The 19,768-nt window shown below is 44.8% G+C and overlaps 1 protein-coding gene across 1 annotated transcript in view; it reads left to right on the plus strand.

Moving 5' to 3' along the window:
• DACT3 (dishevelled binding antagonist of beta catenin 3) overlaps positions 1–19,768 on the plus strand; it is a 260,990-nt gene that overhangs the window by 139,410 nt on the left and 101,812 nt on the right. The gene's annotated exons all lie outside the window — the stretch shown is intronic.

The following is a 19,768-nucleotide window of genomic DNA, read 5'->3' on the forward strand; positions in this document are numbered from 1 at the left end:
AACTTGTCACGTTTTGAGCCTTAACAAAAGGTACATGCAGTGTTTAACATTTCCATTCCTTTATATATACAAACAAAGCCTGTGATACACAATACCTTCCAGGTGACTCATTCCGCGCGGCGGAAGCGATGGCGCAGCTTGAAAAAAATTGGGACGACAGGAAGTAACTGATGGCGCCGCCATATTGGGTCTTTAAGCATTTGATCCGGGGGCAGCGGAAAGAATCAAAGCAGGCTTGAACCTTCTGCAGCAGAATTCATTTCAGCAATTTAAAATCTGAAATCACGTAATTGTGGTTGAACTAGGAGCCCACTGGAATTTTCAAATGCGAGATAAAGAGGCAGTGGCATCTGTGCATTTATGATAACGGTTGATCTGAATCAAAAGTAGCCCCTAGCGAGAGCTTAGGCTCAGAATTAATCAATAGCACATCCATCTGGAATACTATGGAACTCTTTTTAAACAGTGGGGGGTTCCTAGCTATTTGGATGTTTTAAACCATTTCTTGCAGCAACTGAAAACGATTAGACAAATTCAAAGGCTGACGTTAACAGCTTAAAGAGATTTTAAAAACAAAAAATAGTAGCTCCCCCTGGTTAGAGAATTGGGCTCGAATTGAGGAGTTATATTAAAAAGTTAGAGGGGCAGCTTTCCTGGAAAAATTGACCTGCAGTGGGCATTTTCTGTATGTGAAAACACAGTAGTATAATTCTGCCCCCATGTATGCAGCAGGCCGAAGTTGTATGTGACTATCCCCCAGATTCATCAAAGTCCTGTTTTGCGAGTCCTTAATAGCGAATTTTAAGGATTCGCTGTTAAAGACTCGCAAAACGGGATGCATGTAGAAATCGCAATAATTTTAACGATTCCTACAGCTTCCTTATTTGCGATTCGCTAATTGCTAATCGCAAATAAGGATTAGCTTTCCCATTCATTCCTTATTTGCGATTCGCAATTAGCGAATCGCAAATAAGGTTGCAATTCCAAGGGTGCCAGGGTGTCCAAAGGACACCCTGTTGCACCCCTGAAATGGTAATGTCCACTGGTGTTGCGCACACACATGTCCCAAGGACATGTGTGTGTGTAACATACAACTTAGAAAAATGCACTAAAGTGCATTTTTCTAAGTTTTTGCTATTTACCACGTAGTTAGACTTCGCGGTAAATAGCGGCCCCAGATAGCGATTTCGCAATTTAAAAATGGTTCATGAATTGCATTTAAGGAATCTCAAATTGAGATTCCTTAAATGCAATTAATCGCAATTTAGCGATTTCTAGATTTGCAATTTTTGCATTTGGGATGATGCATCCCAAATGCAAAAATCGCGCTTGCAAAGGGCCAGATTCTCAGAATCTGGCCCTTTGCGAGCCAATTCTGGTTTGATGAATCTGGCTGTATGTTTTTTTGTTCGCCTTGCTCCAAATGGCAGAAGTTAGGGAGTTCGCCAAAACATTCATTATGCACTGTGAACTAATTATAATCTTTTAACCGAAATATTTTAAGGTTGGTGAAGTAGTGTTAAGCTTTTGATTTTATTAGAATTTATTAGAATTTTCATTTGCACTTGCACTTTTTTTTTCAGGGCAAGCATAGGTTGGATAGTAACAGATTAGAATTAAGGGCCAAATGTTCAAAGCACTGGTCACAAAATACTGTTTGCAATTTGCAACTGGCATTTTTGCGACCAGAGTGCTGTTTTGCATACCGACCTTTGTACTAATAGGTCGGATCACATAACACAGATTCCTAGTAGGCCGCAATTTGATCTACCTGACACATGTGCGAATTATTTTTGCGGTAAGAAACGGTCAATTGGGCCGTTTCCGATTGCAAAAATGCATTTAAGTATGTACAAAACACAAATTGAGATTGGGTAACGTGTTACCCAATCGCAATTTTTGATTGCGATGTGAACGGGATGTATGAATGTTTTGCAACCAAATTACTGTAGCAAAACGTTTGCACTTTACCACCAACTCATAGTTGGTGGGAACACATTCGCAAATGGGAAACAAATATTTTTTAAGAGCAAGCAGTGGTCCCATGGACCGGTGCCTACTCTTTAAAAATTTAAAATAAAACATATACATATATTTTTTTAAATGCATCCCGTTTTCCTTTAAGGAAACGGGATGCATTTAAGAAAAAAACAAACAGATTGCTTTATTTAAAAGCAATCACAGACATTGTGGTTTTCTGACCCCAGAAGGCCACTATCCCTGTGATTCTTGTGACTCCTAATTGGTCGTGAGGTAGGCCTATTTGCGACCCGTTAGGAATTGCTAAAAGTGTAAAACACACGTTAGTACATTAGTGTTTGTGATTACCAAACAACAGATCTAATAAATTCGGTATTTGGTAATATCAATCAGTAATGTTAGTAAATCTGGCTCCAATATTAAAACGTTTATCGCGAATTCCGATGCACTATGAATCTCAGCCATCACAGTGTTGGTGACATGCTGAGGTAAATTAAAGCAATTATTTAAGTGCATATGCTTTCCTTAAAGGAAAACGGGATGCATTAAAAAAAAAACGAATATTTGTTAATAGTAGGCAGCGGTTCCTGGAAGCACTGCCTAATCCTAAAAATGTTTTTGGCAACATTTACAAAGGGGGGAAGGGGTCCCTTGTGGACCCTTACCACTACATGTTTAGAGCTTGTAAAGTATTAATGTTTTGCAACAGGATACCGGTCACAAAACCTTACACTTTTAAGCGCTCTCATAGGCCATTGGCTAAAGTCAGCACCCCCTCCCTCGTGGGTCAGTCGGCCATTTTCCAACAGAGGGGACTGCTTCTCGTACCAGAGTTTCTTTTTTATATTTGTGAAGTTGAGCTGCTGGGGAAGAGCTTCCCCACCAGGACGAGTGTGTTTTTTTGTTTGTTGTGAATTGGCCACCTACAGATTGGGACTACAGGAGGTGCTTGCCATGCCCAATGCGGGAAAAATTAAGTGGATTAAATTTTCAAATCTGAACTGGAGAGTCTGGGACTTTCGAAGATGTGGTCCGACCCTCTGGCTACTTGTCCACTTATCCCCAAAAAGGAATTGGCTAAGGCATTTCACGACAGTAAATTAATGGATATTCCTAACCATCAAAAAGTTGGTTCATTGACTGATTCGTTCACATGCTTTAAGGACACTTACAACTTCGAACCAACTCTGGATAAATTGCACCCTCCTTCGCTCAGGAAACTATATTTGCAGTGGAGACATGGGTCTCTCCCCATTCGAACATTCACTAGCAAATGGAGGGAACAACCAACCAGTATCTGCCCAGCATGTAGAATGTCTGATGAATCTGAACTCCACATACTCTTTTTCTGTCCGGTTTACCGAGAGGTTCGCAAGAAATGAATAGTTCCACTATGCAGAAATCTGGGTTTTGTGGAGTGTTTGGTTGCTCATAGAGTACTGAAATCCAATCTGTCTGATCATATTGTGTTTGCAGTGGCCAAATATCTGGGTGCAATCTGGTGTCTGAGAAGGAAATGCATTAGGGCTGGCAACTGACCCTAATGCACCAAGGACTTGACAGTGTAATAAGGACTTTGTTTTTAAACGACTATGTTTGTCTTTATACTGTATAAATTTCTATTTTTTTTTAAAAAAATTTTTTGAAAACCTTTATTGTGCACGAAGTAAAGAACAAATACGGGCCCACAACCATCCGGCCGGCCACGAACTCTCATAGAGCACTAGTGCATGCAATACGGTGACATAGTAATACAGCAGCACATCAAATATTGAGAATAAGTCAAACTTGAGGACGCTGCAAGACCATGACATAGGAGTATTGAAGGTTACATTTTAAAGTTTTTTGTGCAACTATTAAGTTCAGGTCGTATTTTCCAGCACTCAGAAAATAATAAAATAAGAGCAAGGACCGTGCAGGTGGGACATGACATTAATGACAATTTCCGGTCAATCCACATCTCGACATGCAAGTCCCGACCAGGCAGGATGGCCACACAGTATCTACGCTACAAGGTAGCAATCCCAACATCCCAATCGTATCGCCGCCGCCACCCCTCACCCAGTATGCCGAACACGGGCCAAGAGAAAGGAAAAATTATAAAAGAAGTAAAAATAGGTCCCATAGAAACTAACAAAAATGAAATATTACCCTCCACCCTACACACATGCAGAGGCTATGGCCTACCCCCCCCCCCTAGCAGAGTGTCTGTCGCCCCATAAACCCGAAATACAGCAAGAAAGAGAAGAAGAAAGAAAAAGGCGAGAGAAAGCAAGAAAATTGTAGAAGAAGAAAAGAAGATGATAATAAACGAGAAGTTCAACACTTGAATATAGGGAGGGAGAAAAGAACAAGCTGATCTACCACTCCCAAAAAGAAAGAAAAGCAAGTCGGGAGGAGGTCAGTTTCACATACTCTCGGCCTCCGCCAGCCCCACCATTCTCCGCCACCCCAAGTATCATCATCACAATCGAAATAGCAAACAATACTGCGACTGGGGTGAATCATTGCGAATAGGCATTCAAATCAAGCAATAAGCAGTTCCAATCCAGTCCCCGCCCGCCGGCACATCAAGTCCCCTAAAGGAGTCGCCTAGCCCTGGCCCGATCGCGGATGTCCCCCCATTCCCATCCCCCCTGAAAATCCAATATCTACAAAGACAAAGGAACAAGATGGCTCCATTGAGAAAGGGGGAGGGACACGAACGCAAGATGGACGTCGCCAGCCTCCAGAAAGTTCACTGTCCCCAGTTGAGAAACTCTCAGACACATCCAGTTGGTAAAAGTTCCACATTGGCAAGAATGGAAGCCTCAAAGGCAAAGCAGGCAAATGGGCGTGAGGCCACGTAGTTAGCGCCCGATACAGTAGCGAGACCAGGCAAGGCTGAATGTCCGACACAGGGCGCGAGGGAAACAAAGCGTCGTCAACCGGTCCGTCCGGTGGCTTTGATGTGTTGCAAGTTGTAGCGGAAACAAAAACAACAGTGTTGCGGACCCTCGAAGACACTGTATCGCAGGCAGCCAACTGTACAGGGGGGTCCGGACTTTGTGGGGGGTAGATCTTCCGCTCCCGCCTCAAGTCGAGCATAATGGTGTCAAGCTTCACGCCCAGTGTAGCACATCCACGGTCCAGCGCCGATCTCAGGTCACCCAGAGCGGCCATAGCATCCCTAATTGAACACGCAGGCTGCTGTTCCATGAATTCCAGGTCGGAGGAGAGTGAATGCGACCTGGCCCCCTGTGTGATCATGGGCTCGCGGTCACAAAGCGAGGACGGGCCATCTTCCTCACGGTACAGGGGGACAGGCGTCGCCATCTTGTCCACCATATAGCGCTGGAGCCGGGGGGTGGGAGACCCCGGAGGCACTGCCAAAAATCGATGCTAGCTCACGGCGCCAGGGCCGTCTCTCAGCCAGCCGAGTGTCGTGCGGGACCGTGGCAGCGGTGGTAGTTAAGCAGGGCGGTGGGGGGGGGGGGAGCTCGCCGTTGCCGGGCAGGAGCAGCGATGGGGTAAAGGCAGCTCACCGTCAGCGTCTCGAAGGAGTCTATCACTCAACGCGTCTGTTCCAAATAGTCGCGCTGCAATTGCAAAGCGCGGTGAAAGCTTCGGCAGACTGTGCAGGACAGTCTGCAAAACGAGACAAGGCAGCGTCCCCCGCACCCCGGCTCCAAGCGGGCAGCCCGGTCAAAACAAAGCCTCGGAGGTCCGGCGGTGCGCAGCATACAAGCTGGGGTCCAGGGCCGGCAGGCAAAAGCAGGATATCTTCAGACACCGGGCAGTCAGAGGATCCGGAGGAACGCTGGCTAGGTCAGCGCACTTCACCGCACATCCCGAAGGGGATTTGCATCAGGATATCAGGCAGGATGACGGTGCAGGATTCAAGGGCCAGCGGAGCCGAGAGCTTACACGTCCGTTCCGGTCGCCATCTTGGCTCCTCCCCCTAAATTTCTATTTTTAAACAAAGTTTTTAAATGAATGTTCTAAACATCTTTTATGGTAAAAATTTTACCGAAATAAAGATTTTCTGAAACTGAATCTGAAATGATCAGCACGCTGACATCATTTTCACTGAAAGTGAAAGATCTGCTCATTTCACTTTTACTGAATCGGTGCTTGAAGGCATATCTCACCACTTCAAGCTCTGATTTGCCTTGGTGATGTATCATTGTGAAGGGGAGATTCACCCTCTTCCAATAATATCCCTCCCTAGTAGATCCCTCCTTTGGGGTCACCACAGGAGGGCGATCCCCAAGCAGGGATCCACTGACTGGACATCAAAAATAATTATTGCGGTGGGGGAGCTGCCCATCAAGGCATGGGCCTGTACTCCTTGGGGCCTCATTAGTCTTTCTACACCACTCTGGGGTTGGATGGGGCATTCACATCCAATCTGTATGCAGATGATATTAAACTATACCTAAAAATATCATCCACGGATGAAATCCATTTACTCAACACAACTCTGCCTGCAAAAAAACCCACAACTGGCTGACAAAAAACCACCTCAAACTTAACATACTCAAAACCAATTTTCTCCTTATTTCCCCACCGCAAGGACACAGCACCTTTGAAAATGGGATGAAACACTTAACAGCCTTCAACTGCTCATCACACTTCATAGATTCCACAAGATCACTGGGAATAACACGCAGCAAGAATCTCACCATGCAGGAACACATTAGCACAGCCACCAGAGGAGCAAACTTTCATATGAACATTCTTAGAAAACTAAAACCCTTCCTCACCGTCAACCTCACATCAGCCATGCCAGCTCTAATGAAACCCAGAATAGACTATGGGAATACACCTTATTTGGTTTGCCGACATCTAGATTGGCTCCAGTAAGAGCCTCCCTCAATGCGGCTGCAAGGTGAAGTGCGAATGGCTAACGCACTCTTGAATACCTCCCGGATCGACAAAGAGTGCTGACAACATTTATGTGTTCCTGTTATCTACTCATATATATGTTCCTAGTTTTTCACGCTATTTATTTGATGTAACATTTCTAAAACGCTCTGATACCCTTCCAGGGTCTAGTTCGCGCTATATAAAACTTTAATAAAAAAGAATATTTTTTTTAAGGGTGAGGCATCCCTCATGGCCATGGGTCTGTGTTTCCACCCACCATGGGGCCCCATAATCCTTCTGCCCCCAGGGGTTGGATTGGGGGATTCACCCCCACCTCTGCCTCCCTAGGTAGGGGCATAAATGTAATTAGACATCCTGTTTTTTTAGGGAATAGGATTTATTTTTAGGTGGGGGAGGGGCCCACCTTGGGCATTGCCTGTGCCCCCCCCTAGACCCATTAGTTTTTGAGCCACTGCTGGGGTGGATGGGGGTGTTTTGCTCCTATCTGCCCCACCGGGTGGACAGAAAGGTCACTAGACACAAGGAATTGTTTCATTGTTTTTTTTGGGAGGGCTCAGCCACAAACCCAACCCTATTTCTCTTTCTGCCCCCCCCTGTGGGCTAGATGTGGGTGATTATCCTGAATCTGCCCCCTCACCCCCCCCCCCCCCCCCCCCAAGGTGTCAGAAAGCCCAAAAGATACCAAGGATTGGTTTTTAGTATTTTATATGTGTGCAGAACAGCCCCAATAGCATGGGTCGGACTACCTTGCCCTTAAGTGTTTTTGCACCTCCTGGACGGTATACGGGGGTGTTCACCCCCAATATGCCGCCCTATGGAGGAGTCGCAGAAAGCTCACTAGACATGAGGATTACTTTTCAGTATTTTGTTTGGTTGGAAGCAGCCCCAATCGCATGCGGCTGTGCTCCCCCTGCCCAAGACCCATTAGTCTTTCTGACCCCATAGAAGTTAAATGTGGGTGTTCAGAGTCAAAACTCACTAGATGCCAGAAATTACTTTTCAATATTTTTTTCGGGTGGGGGAGTGCCCCAATGGCATAGTCCTGGGATACCCCCCTTTGGGCCCCATTAGTCTTTCTGCCTCCCTGGGGGTATGGGCGTGTTCACCACCAATCTTCCATTTGGAGGGCCAACTAAACACCAGGGATTACCTTTTGGTAAGTTTGTGGGGGGAGGGGAGCAGCCCATTGATATGGCTCTGTGATACGCCCCCTGCCTCAGACCCCATTAGTCTTTCTGCCATCTTAGGGGGTGATTGAGGGTATTCACCCCCAAATGGTCCCTCCTGGGAGGGCATAGAGCCCACTAGACACCATGGATATATTCTATTTTTGTAGAAAAATTATATGAAGTGTCAGTGGATCACCCCAGTTTTGGGTCTCTCCTCCAGCCCTAAATCCACAACAGTCTTTCTTCCCACCTGGGGCACAGCGCCCCATTCTCATGGCAAGCTAGAGGTAATGCTGATTCTTTTGGGTTTAGTTTTGATATATGGAGCGGCAGAGTAGGAGTAAATCCTAATTTTATTCTGCTTGCCAGGGTTAAAGGTTGCAATAACCAGGACCCTCCTCTGCCTCTCAGGGCACACAACTAAACCCAACCATTTTGAAAACTATACATCCAGGAGACTCCATTGTGGAGTCCCTTGCATGGACCCCACAATGTTTTCTTAAGCACAATGCCCTACAAACCTCAAACCTTGCCAAAAACCACGCATTTCACTAAAATTACTGTGTAGGAAAGCTCCAGAATCTGTGGGGAATTACACATTTTCTACCACGCAGCACTCATCCACTTGTCTTGATAAAAACGGTAACCCACATGTGTGACTGACCCAAACTGCTGCAAAAGGAAAGGCCCCGAAACGAAACTGGGAGAAACCAGCAATAGTGGTCTTGGCGGAATTAGGGCCAGGGTTGGATGGCCACCCAGGGAAACCTACCAAACCCAGACATTTCTGAAAAGTAGACTCTCAATGGAGTCCAGTGTGGTATGCCTCACATGAATCCCATGATGGTTTCTTAAACACAATTCCCTAAAAACCTCAAACTTTGCCTAAAATCACACATCATTTTAATTGCATTTCTGTGACGTAAACGTCTGAAATCTGCATGAATCCACAAAATTCCTACCACCCAGCATTCCACCCCTTGTTCAGATAAAAACGCTGCCGCTCTTGCGTGGTTGGGCCTAGTGCCCAGGAAAGAAACAGATCAAACAAGCCTTAATGAGAGTTTGTAGATATGTGTAGGTTTGGTAGGCTTTCCTGTGCGCGGGCTGAGCTAGGGCCCAAATTCTGCAGCCACAAAAATTACAGTAAAAGGTTATTTTTTGAGTGGAAAATGTGATCTGTCCATGTTGAGTTTTGGCCTTTTCCTGTCACGGGCACTAGGCCTACCCTCCCATTATCTCTGCTGTCCGTTCCCTCCCACCCTCCCGTTGTCTGTGCTGCACATTCCCTCCCACCTTCCCATTGTCTCTGTTGCCCTTACCCTCCCTCCCACCCTCCCGTTGTCTCTGTTGCCCCCTTCTGCCTGCCCTAAGAAAAAAGTGCAATGATGTGGCCATCTGTAGCCACGTCATAGCACTTTTTTTTTTACTGTTATCCATGTCACCATCCGCAACCCCCCTCCGGTTGTCCATGCTGCCCACCCCCAGCGGCACAGGTGAACAAAAAAACACTGCACGAGAAACATGCCAGTTATGAATACACCTGCTGTGAAAGTCTCCCTCTACTATTCAAATGTTAGAAAAGAAGCGGACAGTTGACATCCTTGCTCTACCCAACAACCAAGGCCCAAGCAATTTAATAGCAAATACTGTGGTCAGATCCCCTTTAACTCACTGACTACCACCGTGTGAAAGAGGTCGGACAAAACAAACACTCTTCATGAGATAGATCAATGGGTTAAACTGCCTGCTGAATGTGTTCCCTACAAGCATGAATCTGTTATGGTAGAATCAATGTTCTCTAACCTTGATAAAGTCCGCGAAGTTGTGCGTGTATGTATAGATGTTTGGGATAAAAATTGCACTTTTTAATTACAGCACTCAAATCTGCGGCATTAAATACTTTACAAGCTCTGCGCTATTTTAGTGTCATATGTGCTGGTCATACTTGTATAGCTTATATTATTGAGACCTGGTGGACTAGTAGAGTTGGCCAGGGTCACACAATACCTGTTTGATTAGGGATGGAGCCCAGCATTCTCAGTTTCCAATCCCAGAACTTTTAAAATGTAACTGTTCTGCTGGACAGAGTCTGGAGTATAGAATAGCAGCAGAGAACATTTGATCTATCTTTGTTTTTAGGTCTCACCGGAGATGGCGCATGTGCTGATCTGGCGAGACATTTAGTGAGTGGGCTTTCAAAAGTCTGACCGGATGGCATAGAGCGTGCGGTTACGCGCTCAATGACAGAGGAAATGGAGTCAAGTTGTGAACAGTACACAGCAGTGGTCCTTTCAATCTCACTCCCCTATCTCAGAGCTCCACCGTTTGCAATCTTGCTTTTGTGTTCTTCTCTTTCTTTGTTATCTATTTTTACTTTCTTCAGTTTTTTTCGTTTGTTTCTGTCTCTGCTCGCTCTTTTCTTCATTCTTCCTTTCTCCATTCAACCTTTATTCAGTTCCATTCTCTTTCTCCACATTATTTTCGCTGTACCTCTTTCTCCAGTCTTTCTCTGTCGCCACGCGTCTCCTTTCTCATTTATGCTTGTGAATGTTTTATGTATAAAATGACCTTCAAACTAATGACTTTCCACAGAAAAATGGAAATTGTATTCAGAGAGTCATACCCGAGGTAAGAGATTGCGTGTGGATGGCAGGGTGCAGAGCTGCAATGCATCAAGCGCCCTGCAGCTCATGAGCTCATGGTGCTGAGACCCCCTCACAGAAGGATACAAGCTCATTGTGAAATCCCTGACTGCAGAGGACCGAAACTCACAGAGCACAAGGTTTCACACAAGCATAAAAGCGCTGGGAACAAGAAAGCCGGTCACTGCAGCGGCGTGTAGAGGCCACAGTCTGATCAAAGGGACGCAGCAATATTGCCCCCTTTTCTAAGCTGTTCTTTTTGGCTAAACACTCCATTAGTGTGTCTGTTTTCGCCCTATTGTGTGCTTCTTCCCTGCCAGATACCAGAACCCCGCACCCCTCTATTGCTGTCTCTCATTTGTGTTTGTCTCTCTCGCTCTTTCATGTGCTTCCTCCCACCCCACACTTTGTGCTGTTCTCCAACTAGTGTGCTTTTGCCAACTCCCCCCCTCCCCCCCCCCCTCTTTACTGCGTTGCGACCCCACTGTCATGGGGCATTTTTATTTTGCATTAAAAAATATCTTTTAAAATACCCATCCGAATAGCATCTGCCATCTTTGATCGGAAAGTTAAAAAAATTAAAATGGCGCCGTCTTCATTCTGTAGGCACATGCAACTGTGGTGATTCATTTGTGTGCCTACAGAATGATGTGATTGGCAACCACAGTCACGTCATGGGGATTATTTTTTTTTTTTATTTTACGTCGAGCCTAGCGCAGCGTGCATGCCTTGCTCTATGGGAGGCTTCTTGTCAGCGCTCAAAACTTCTCTGTATGGGTCTAACTCCTCCCACACATTGGATTAGCCTTTACGTGTGTTTTTCAATAATGAAAGCACGCAAATGGCCAAAGGCGGGTGTATGTCCTACCTCTTCTTCAAATGTTCACTCCCACAGTGTTTAGCTCTCGGGAGCGAGCAGCGGCGGGTGGCAGCTACATTCCTTGGCATGGATCAGGTTACGCGTTGTGCTTTTACCTTGTCGCATTTACTGGGTTTCCTGGAGTGCTTTACAGCACACAAGTAAACGATTCCCTCCTAGTCCCTAGGGGGTCTTTCTTGGTCATATAACCTCGAAAGGGGCCCTGCAGCTGTGAGTTTAAAAACTCCGAAAGATTAAATTGTCATTATTATGTGGATGACTGACTCGGCCTACGTAAACACCTTTTTAACCCCCAATTAATAAAGATTAAGCTATTTTGAATTGGAAAAGGCCAGCGTCTTATTTACGGCGCCTCTGCCCTAGAGGGATAGTAAACACACACATGTACACACTCTTGGGCGGCATCTCCGGAGCCTTATCTGAGCCAGATAAGGAAGACGCGGGAATGTCTGATTCATCTTGATAGGCAGGGCGCTGAACACCCAAGGAAGACACCTGTGAGGGTTTCGATTAACTTTTAGGGAGTGGTAGTCTTAAAACGTCATTATTAGAATATATGGTTTTTTCTCAATATAAAAACGAATTTGAGAGTTTTTCACTTCCAGGACATGTAAAACGTAAACATACATGCTCAACTTCCTTTTAAATACAGTGGACCCTGCCCTATGGGCTTTTTAGGGCCTACCATATGTGGTGACATATATGTATTAAAAAGGAAGGTTTAGAACTAGTAAATATTTATTTTGCTAGGTCGAATTGGCAGTTTAAAATGGCAAACATCGGCTGCAGTGGCAGGCCTGGGGCATGTTTTAAAAAGATACATAAGTGCGTGGAACAATCCGTGCTGCAGGTCCTTTAGTAGCATTTAATTTCCAGATCCTGGGGGACTGTATTACCACTTATCTAAGCACTTGCAATTAAATTAAATATGCAAATTTAGTGTGAGCTAATTTCACCATGGTTAAAGGTGACCCTGCAGAGTGGGTCAAGTCCAACATCAAGGTATTGGAAAAAATGTGGTCCAGTTTGCAGCATTCAATCAGTTTTCTTTAGACATAGACGAAAGCTGCTCTCACCACCAAAACTAATGCAGAGGAATAGCGGGGTGGGCTGGGGGAGGGGCTGGGTCACTCAGTGCACTCACTTGTAAAGTGTACTATGGGGCCGACTCTAGCAGCTTTGTCATGGCTTGATTTGTTTCCCCACCCGGCCTGCCTGCTAACCCTCCGAGTAGGGGGGGTACAATGTGCTGTCACCCTTCTACCCTACAGAGCTGGTGCTGTGTTGTCGTGGTATACAAAAAGTGACAGATGGAATGCTTGAACTAACCCCAGCCACTCTTTATTACTTTGTCCAGCGTGTGTCCTGTGCACACTGTGTCACTGAAACCAAGTTATACCAGACTTATGAGCCATAACTAGGATGAAACAGGTCCTGGGTTGCTTGTGTTCCAATTTAGGGAGGGCCTGGCTTGGCAGTTAGGACTGGACTGCTCCTATTGGAGCAGGGTCAAGACTGATTTGCATATGACCGCCTCCAAACTGAGGTGTGAAAAATAATGATGGAAGGAGAAGCAACCCAAGTAATTGCCAGCGGCTGAGATGATTTCAAGCATTCCATCCATCACTATTTTGTATACTTTGGTATGTCACCCTAAGTGGGACGAGTATGCCCAGCCGTGGGTCTGCTGCACACTCACTGTTCCACTGGAACCAGGCTAAAACCTGAATGATGAGCGCTAGCTTGGGCAAAACCCCTCCTGGGTCCCTTGTGTTACGATTCAGGGAGGACCTGGCTTGGCAGTTTGGGCTGGACTGTTCCCATTGGTCCGACTTGCATATGGCAGCATCCAAACTGATGTGGCATGGTGTGCAAAATAACGATGGACTGAGATGCGACTCAGGTAATTACCAGTCGTTGAGATTAATTCAAGCATTCCATCCATCACTTTTTTGTATACTCCAGTGTTTTTGTGGTATAGCTCTTGCAGCCGTGTAATCCTCTAAGGATCCAGAACTTGATCCCACAGGGCAGTACATCATTTGATCTGATTGCTTGAACAAGAAACCGTTAGTCACCTACATACCAAACAAAATGAAACCTTTTTGCATTGGATACATTGCTTTCTTGCAAAAATCATTCAAAAACATTTCACAGTGGTGCCTACGCGGTAAAAGGAAGCCTACTTAAATATCAGAAATACAATCTTTTTTTCTTCTAGCCACAGTTGGATCTGCTGCCTATCAATTTGCCAAGTAATTTCAAAAGTACATTAAGGCGGTTGATAGGCCTGTAGATAGCTTTTTCGTTTGACTGCCCCAGGGCTCTGGAATTGTGCCTGTTTTTGCTCCACTGAGGCATTCCCTTTCATGGCCAAATACACCGTCATAATGTTAGGTCTTGCAAGAATAGGTCTGTTGGAATCGTGCTGGCCCTGACCACAGTATGTATTTCTTGGCCTTTCTTCAGCTAGCGCAAAGCCTTCCAGAGCTGCCCATGCACAAATGTATGAGGATGAAAATGTTTCCTAGGTATTTGCTTAAGATCATATGTGGCCTTGTTATAAATTAAAGGAAAATGATTTCACCATGTTTGAGAATTGATTTTCGGTTCTGCTAACTGGGCACTTGCTGAAAGGCCTGTCAGAATGTTCTTCCAAAATAATGCGGATTCTTTTCTATCTGTACTTTCTTTGGCTGCATGCCATATGCCATATTTTTGTTTTCTCAATATGAACTTCTTATAGTTGGCTGTAGACCGTGGAAATTTCTTGGAAGACAAAACCACTTTCTATAGCATCCTGTTATTAGGCCTCTGCCTCAGCTTTCTGCACTACATTGAGGTCTAGCTGAGAGGGGCACTTTGAGGGGGACGTTCCTAGAATCGGAATGGCTCGGTAATCCACAGTTAATTGTAGAAAATAAGTTCCTGAACATATGAGTTAAGTTGTAAATGCAATTAGACGATTACACAAACATGATTCCAGAGGTGTGCTCATGGCCGATTGCCCTAAGTATTAATCAACCATTCTCAGACCAGCCAAACTTAAAAATATTCTGATCATGTGAGTGGATCAAGAGGGCTTGGCGGCTGGAGAGGTTGCGTAGCTTTGAGCCAATCACTGCCCTTCTAGCAAAGGAGCAGGGCTCGAGTCGGGGTACCACGCGGGTGGACTTATTTTACCGGGGGGACGCCATCCCCCCTGCCAAACAGCTGAACTTCACTCTATGGCCTCTCTGGGAGGAGGAGCTCGGCTCCTGTCATGGCGTCACTTCCCGTCGTGGCGTCACTTCCCGTCGTGGCGTCACTTCCTGTCGTCACGTCACTTCAGGTGACAGCGTCCCCCCACCTTGTTTTTTATGACTTGTGCCCTGCAACGGAGGGTTTAGGCCAAGGTGAATGAGTGGGGCTTAGAACCCTGGACGGATTGACTGGACCCTCCCCCAAAACACTGACAGAACCTTCGAAGTCTACTTTCAATGGTCTAGGCCAGTGTTTCCCAAACTGTGGTCCGCGGACCCCCAGGCGTCCGCGACACATTCCCAGGGGGTCCGCAAGCAACAGTTTTAAAAGCACTTCAAAGTTCGTTGAATATTCTGTAGTTTTCGGGCAACTATAAAAGTGTCAAGATAACATCCAGTGATTAATGTACCTGCTGGAGAGAGATGCATGTTTTGTTCAGTAGCTAGCAGGTTTGACTCATCTAAGGCAGCACAGAGGGTTAAAATGCCTGCTGCAAAGAATGTGTACCACGCATTAAAAAATATAGTAGTTTATATGCATAGCTCAGTGGGTTACTGCTTTTGTCACAGAGCTTATTTTGTTATTGTGCAGTTTATGAGTTACAATCATAATCTAGCACCTGCAGCTATGACGTGCCATCAAACAGCTGCAGGCAAACTTCTTTTTTTTCTCAGTCTTTCATAATCCTCATTTTGCCAAAAAGGTTTGTTTGGGTAGAATTAAACTGTTATAATTAAAGTCAAAGCTAACCCCTATGTTACATTCTGTGTCAAGATGTTGTGCTTCTGCAGACCAATCACTCTTAAGAAAAGCTCACCAGTATGGATGACATGGGAATCCTACACCTTGAAGTCCCCTTTGCCTTATATAACATAACATTTTTTATACACCGATTTACACACGTAAGATTCATTGTCTCTGTATGTGTGTGATGTAAAGTGCTCAGACACCATACACTTGAATAAGAGATGCTATAAAACAAATAAAATACATGTGACAGAGGGGCTATTGTGAGAAGAGCGGCACTGTTGGAGAGTGATAGTGAAGGATTCATAAAAGAGCCTCAAAAATATTGTTGTATTGGTGCATAGTGAGGTCATCATTTACTATGCTTTAAAAGCAAATTCAATATATAATGACAAATGTGCTGCAGAATGCACAATTTTCCCCACATTTCCTTGGTGGGAGAGCCCCCAAAAGTTTGCTTTGCATTGGCCAGGCTCACTCACTGCACTCAGTACTGGGACTGGTCTGACAACATTTGCCAGGGTGGCTTTGGGTTTTAAGTCTGGCCCTGGCAGGAGCCTCATACTGTGAAATAGAACCAAATACTGAAAACGTTGTTGCCGAGATGCAGCACTAACCATCCCATTAAAAGATTTCGATTTTGCTAATTCTTTCTATATGAAATATTAAAATCATTAGTGATTTGAGTATTTGTTTGATGTGCACAAGTCTGTGTTTACTTTTTTCAAACTACTGTTTTAATGTTTGAAATTTAGATCGTACTAATTGTTTGGGGGTCCTTAGCTTCCAATATTGACTCAATAGGGGTCCTCAGGAGTCAAAAGTTTGGGAACCATTGGTCTAGGCAGCTTGCTAAACCCCTGATAGACATAAACAGTGTAGAGACCCTATAACAGACTGGAACCCCTTCTTTGCACAGGTTTCCAGCTCTACCTGCATTTTACTATTCAATATCAGCCATTTACCTGGAAACTGTGGAATGAAGTCAATATTGTGTGACACACAATTGAACGCTGTAAGTTGGAAGGTCTGCATTGTACACTTGCCTTCCTCTCTGCTTGCACGGGCTGTGGCAGAATGTCGTGAGTTGGCCATCTTTCTTCCTCGGGGACAGAGATTGTAATCTATTCAGACTGAATCCCGAATATTCCATTATTTCCATAACGACGGTGGCTTTCTCTAGAGATTAGTCCATTTCCATGTCCTATTACATGTTTGAACTGAACCACTGAGGGGGCTTCTACTCGATAACACCATATCAGTTCATCAATGCACAGAGGCTGTCCAGCCGCACCTTAGTGTTTTGTCAATTAATGGCACAGATTGGCTGAAAGTCTGTCTAGATGGAGCACACTCTTCTGTGGTACACCGGTTTTTGAGACAGAGGTGTGAGTCCTCAATGGAAGCAATGATCTAGATGTGTTTGCAGTGCCGTACACACAGATGTACTGTTAGAGACCGCTGGTGATGTTGATGTCCAGGATTTACTCAGTGTCGCTCATGCGCACTATGGGATGAAGCATTCACCCTGGTCGCTCACGCTGATTATCTTGATGGACAGAATTTACTCAGTGCCGCTCATGCGCACTATGGGATGAAGCATTCACCCTGGTCGCTCACGCTGATTATCTTGATGGACAGAATTTACTCAGTGTCGCTCATGCGCACTATGGGATGAAGCATTCACCCTGGTTGCTCACGCTGATTATCTTGATGGACAGAATTTACTCAGTGTCGCTCATGCACACTATGGCATAAAGCATTCACCCCTGATCGCTGACGCTGATAATGTTGATGGCCAGAATTTACTCAATGTCGCTCATGCACACTATGGGATAAAGCATTCACCCCTTATCGCTCAAGCAGATTATGTTGATGGCCAGAATTTACTCTGTGTCGCTCATGCGCACTATGGGATGAAGCATTCACCCTGGTCGCTCACGCTGATTATCTTGATGGGCAGAATTTACTCAGTGTCGCTCATGCGCACTATGGGATGAAGAATTCACCCTGGTCGCTCACGCTGATTATGTTGATGGACAGAATTTACTCAGTGTCGCTCATGCACACTATGGGATAAAGCATTCACCCCTGATCGCTCACGCTGATAATGTTGATGGCCAGAATTTACTCAGTGTCGCTCATGCACACTATGGGATAAAGCATTTACCCTGATCGCTTACGCTGATTATGTTTATGGCCAGGATTTACTCAGTGTCGATCATGCACACTATGGGATAAAGCATTTACCCTGGTCGCCCACGCTGATTATCTTGATGGCCAGAATTTACTCAGTGTCGCTCATGCACACTATGGGATAAAGCATTTACCCTGATCGCTTACGCTGATTATGTTGATGGCCAGGATTTACTCAGTGTCGCTCATGCACACTATGGGATAAAGCATTTACCCTGGTCGCCCACGCTGATTATCTTGATGGCCAGAATTTACTCAGTGTCGCTCATGCGCACTATGGGATAAAGCATTTACCCTGGTCGCCCACGCTGCTTATGTTGATGGCCAGAATTTACTCAGTGTCTCTCATGCGCACTATGGGATAAAGCATTCACCCCTGATCGCTCACGCTGATTATGTTGATGGCCAGAATGTACTCAATGTCGCTCATGTGCACTATGGGATAAAGCATTCACCCCTGATCGCTCACGCTGATTATGTTGATGGCCAGAATGTACTCAATGTCGCTCATGTGCACTATGGGATAAAGCATTCACCCCTGATCGCTCACGCTGATTATGTTGATGGCCAGAATGTACTCAATGTCGCTCATGCACCGTGTGTGATGAAGCACATTTTTACCTGATCGTTCACTTTTACTGTCTGTTTTCCAACTTTGCTTTAGTGCCAGAACTCCAACCCACCTCAGACGCACACCCTACATTGGCAAACCTCAAACCTCTGGTCTGCCATAACCACTCCTCTTTCATGGGCACTGTCGGGAATTCTGTGTTTTTAGGCCAGGGGTGGTCCTGAGATTTTAGTCTATTGGTGCATGCTTATTTTGGAATGTTAGTAGGTGTATGAAAGTGGCTGTCCGCCTTGTTTCATGAAGATTTTTGGAGACCCAAGAATGTGGTCCTAGCTTATAGTTGAGACTACTTAGTTGTAGGACTGCTATGCATTTATGTTGGTCTTGTGGGTGAAGGGAGTGAGTACATGCAGAGTTCTGGAAACGGCGATTGTGCTGTTGCAGCATTTCCAGCAATATATGTATATATGCTGCATACAACTTATATTATTTAATCTGCTGCATTATTTGCAGATTTTAATTAAAAAAAAATTCTATTTACAACAAAGCAAAAGCTTTTTTTCTGCACAGAGGGTGCAATAGTACGCATGCCCATTGTGAAATTCAAAAGTCACCTTCGGGTGCTGATTACTGTTGGCAATTGTTTAAAATTGCCCAGGTAATGTAAGCAGCCTTTCTCTGCAACAATAAGCTGAACCCTTAAATGCGAGCATATAATTCAAACAAGGTGGATAGAATAATTACTTGTTTTTCATGATATATTTTTATTTCACTAATGATATAAAAGTTGCACCGTTTTGAAAGCAGGAGTATTTTCAGTAAGGCACCCAGACAGTAACAGAATCCAGAGACCTGTTGAATCTCTATTTAAGAATCCATATCTCGAAAGGTTAAGTACCTCCTAGTTATTTATTTGAAATATATTATGCAGTCCTGCAGAGCCATTTTTAATGGAAAGAGGTGCCTCATAATTGCCATAAAATGGACTTTCCTTTCTGCTAAATTTAGTCAATGCTGCCATTTTCTTTTCATCCTCCACTGCCATTTAATTCCTGGCTGTTGTTCGGGGTTGGTCGGTTAGTGATTGCTGGTGATCCATATTCTTGGTTTTGACCTTATGTATAGACCGGGTTTTGTGTTTCTGACTTGACTGGGTGAGACTTTCTGACTGGGCATGTAGGTTGCTGCCTTTGTTTGACGGTTGAATTACTTTGTTAATTTCTTTATTTATTTGTTATGTTTGTGCATTCATCTCTATATTATATATTTAGCAGTAGCCGTGAGCTTGGGTGTGGGCCAAAATAAGCTAAAAAAATTCAGAGTACACGGTGAGTTATTTCTTAATTTAAATCTGTAAATGACTTGCTTCTTAGGAAAATCAGGAATTTGATATCGAATTTGGTTACTTGAGTTAATTTCTCGCGAGCTTGGAGGCCCACAGAGGCCAAATTTACCGACTAAATTAAGC

The sequence above is a fragment of the Lissotriton vulgaris genome, chromosome 9, assembly GCF_964263255.1.
Source record: "Lissotriton vulgaris chromosome 9, aLisVul1.2, whole genome shotgun sequence".
NCBI lineage: Eukaryota > Metazoa > Chordata > Amphibia > Caudata > Salamandridae > Lissotriton > Lissotriton vulgaris.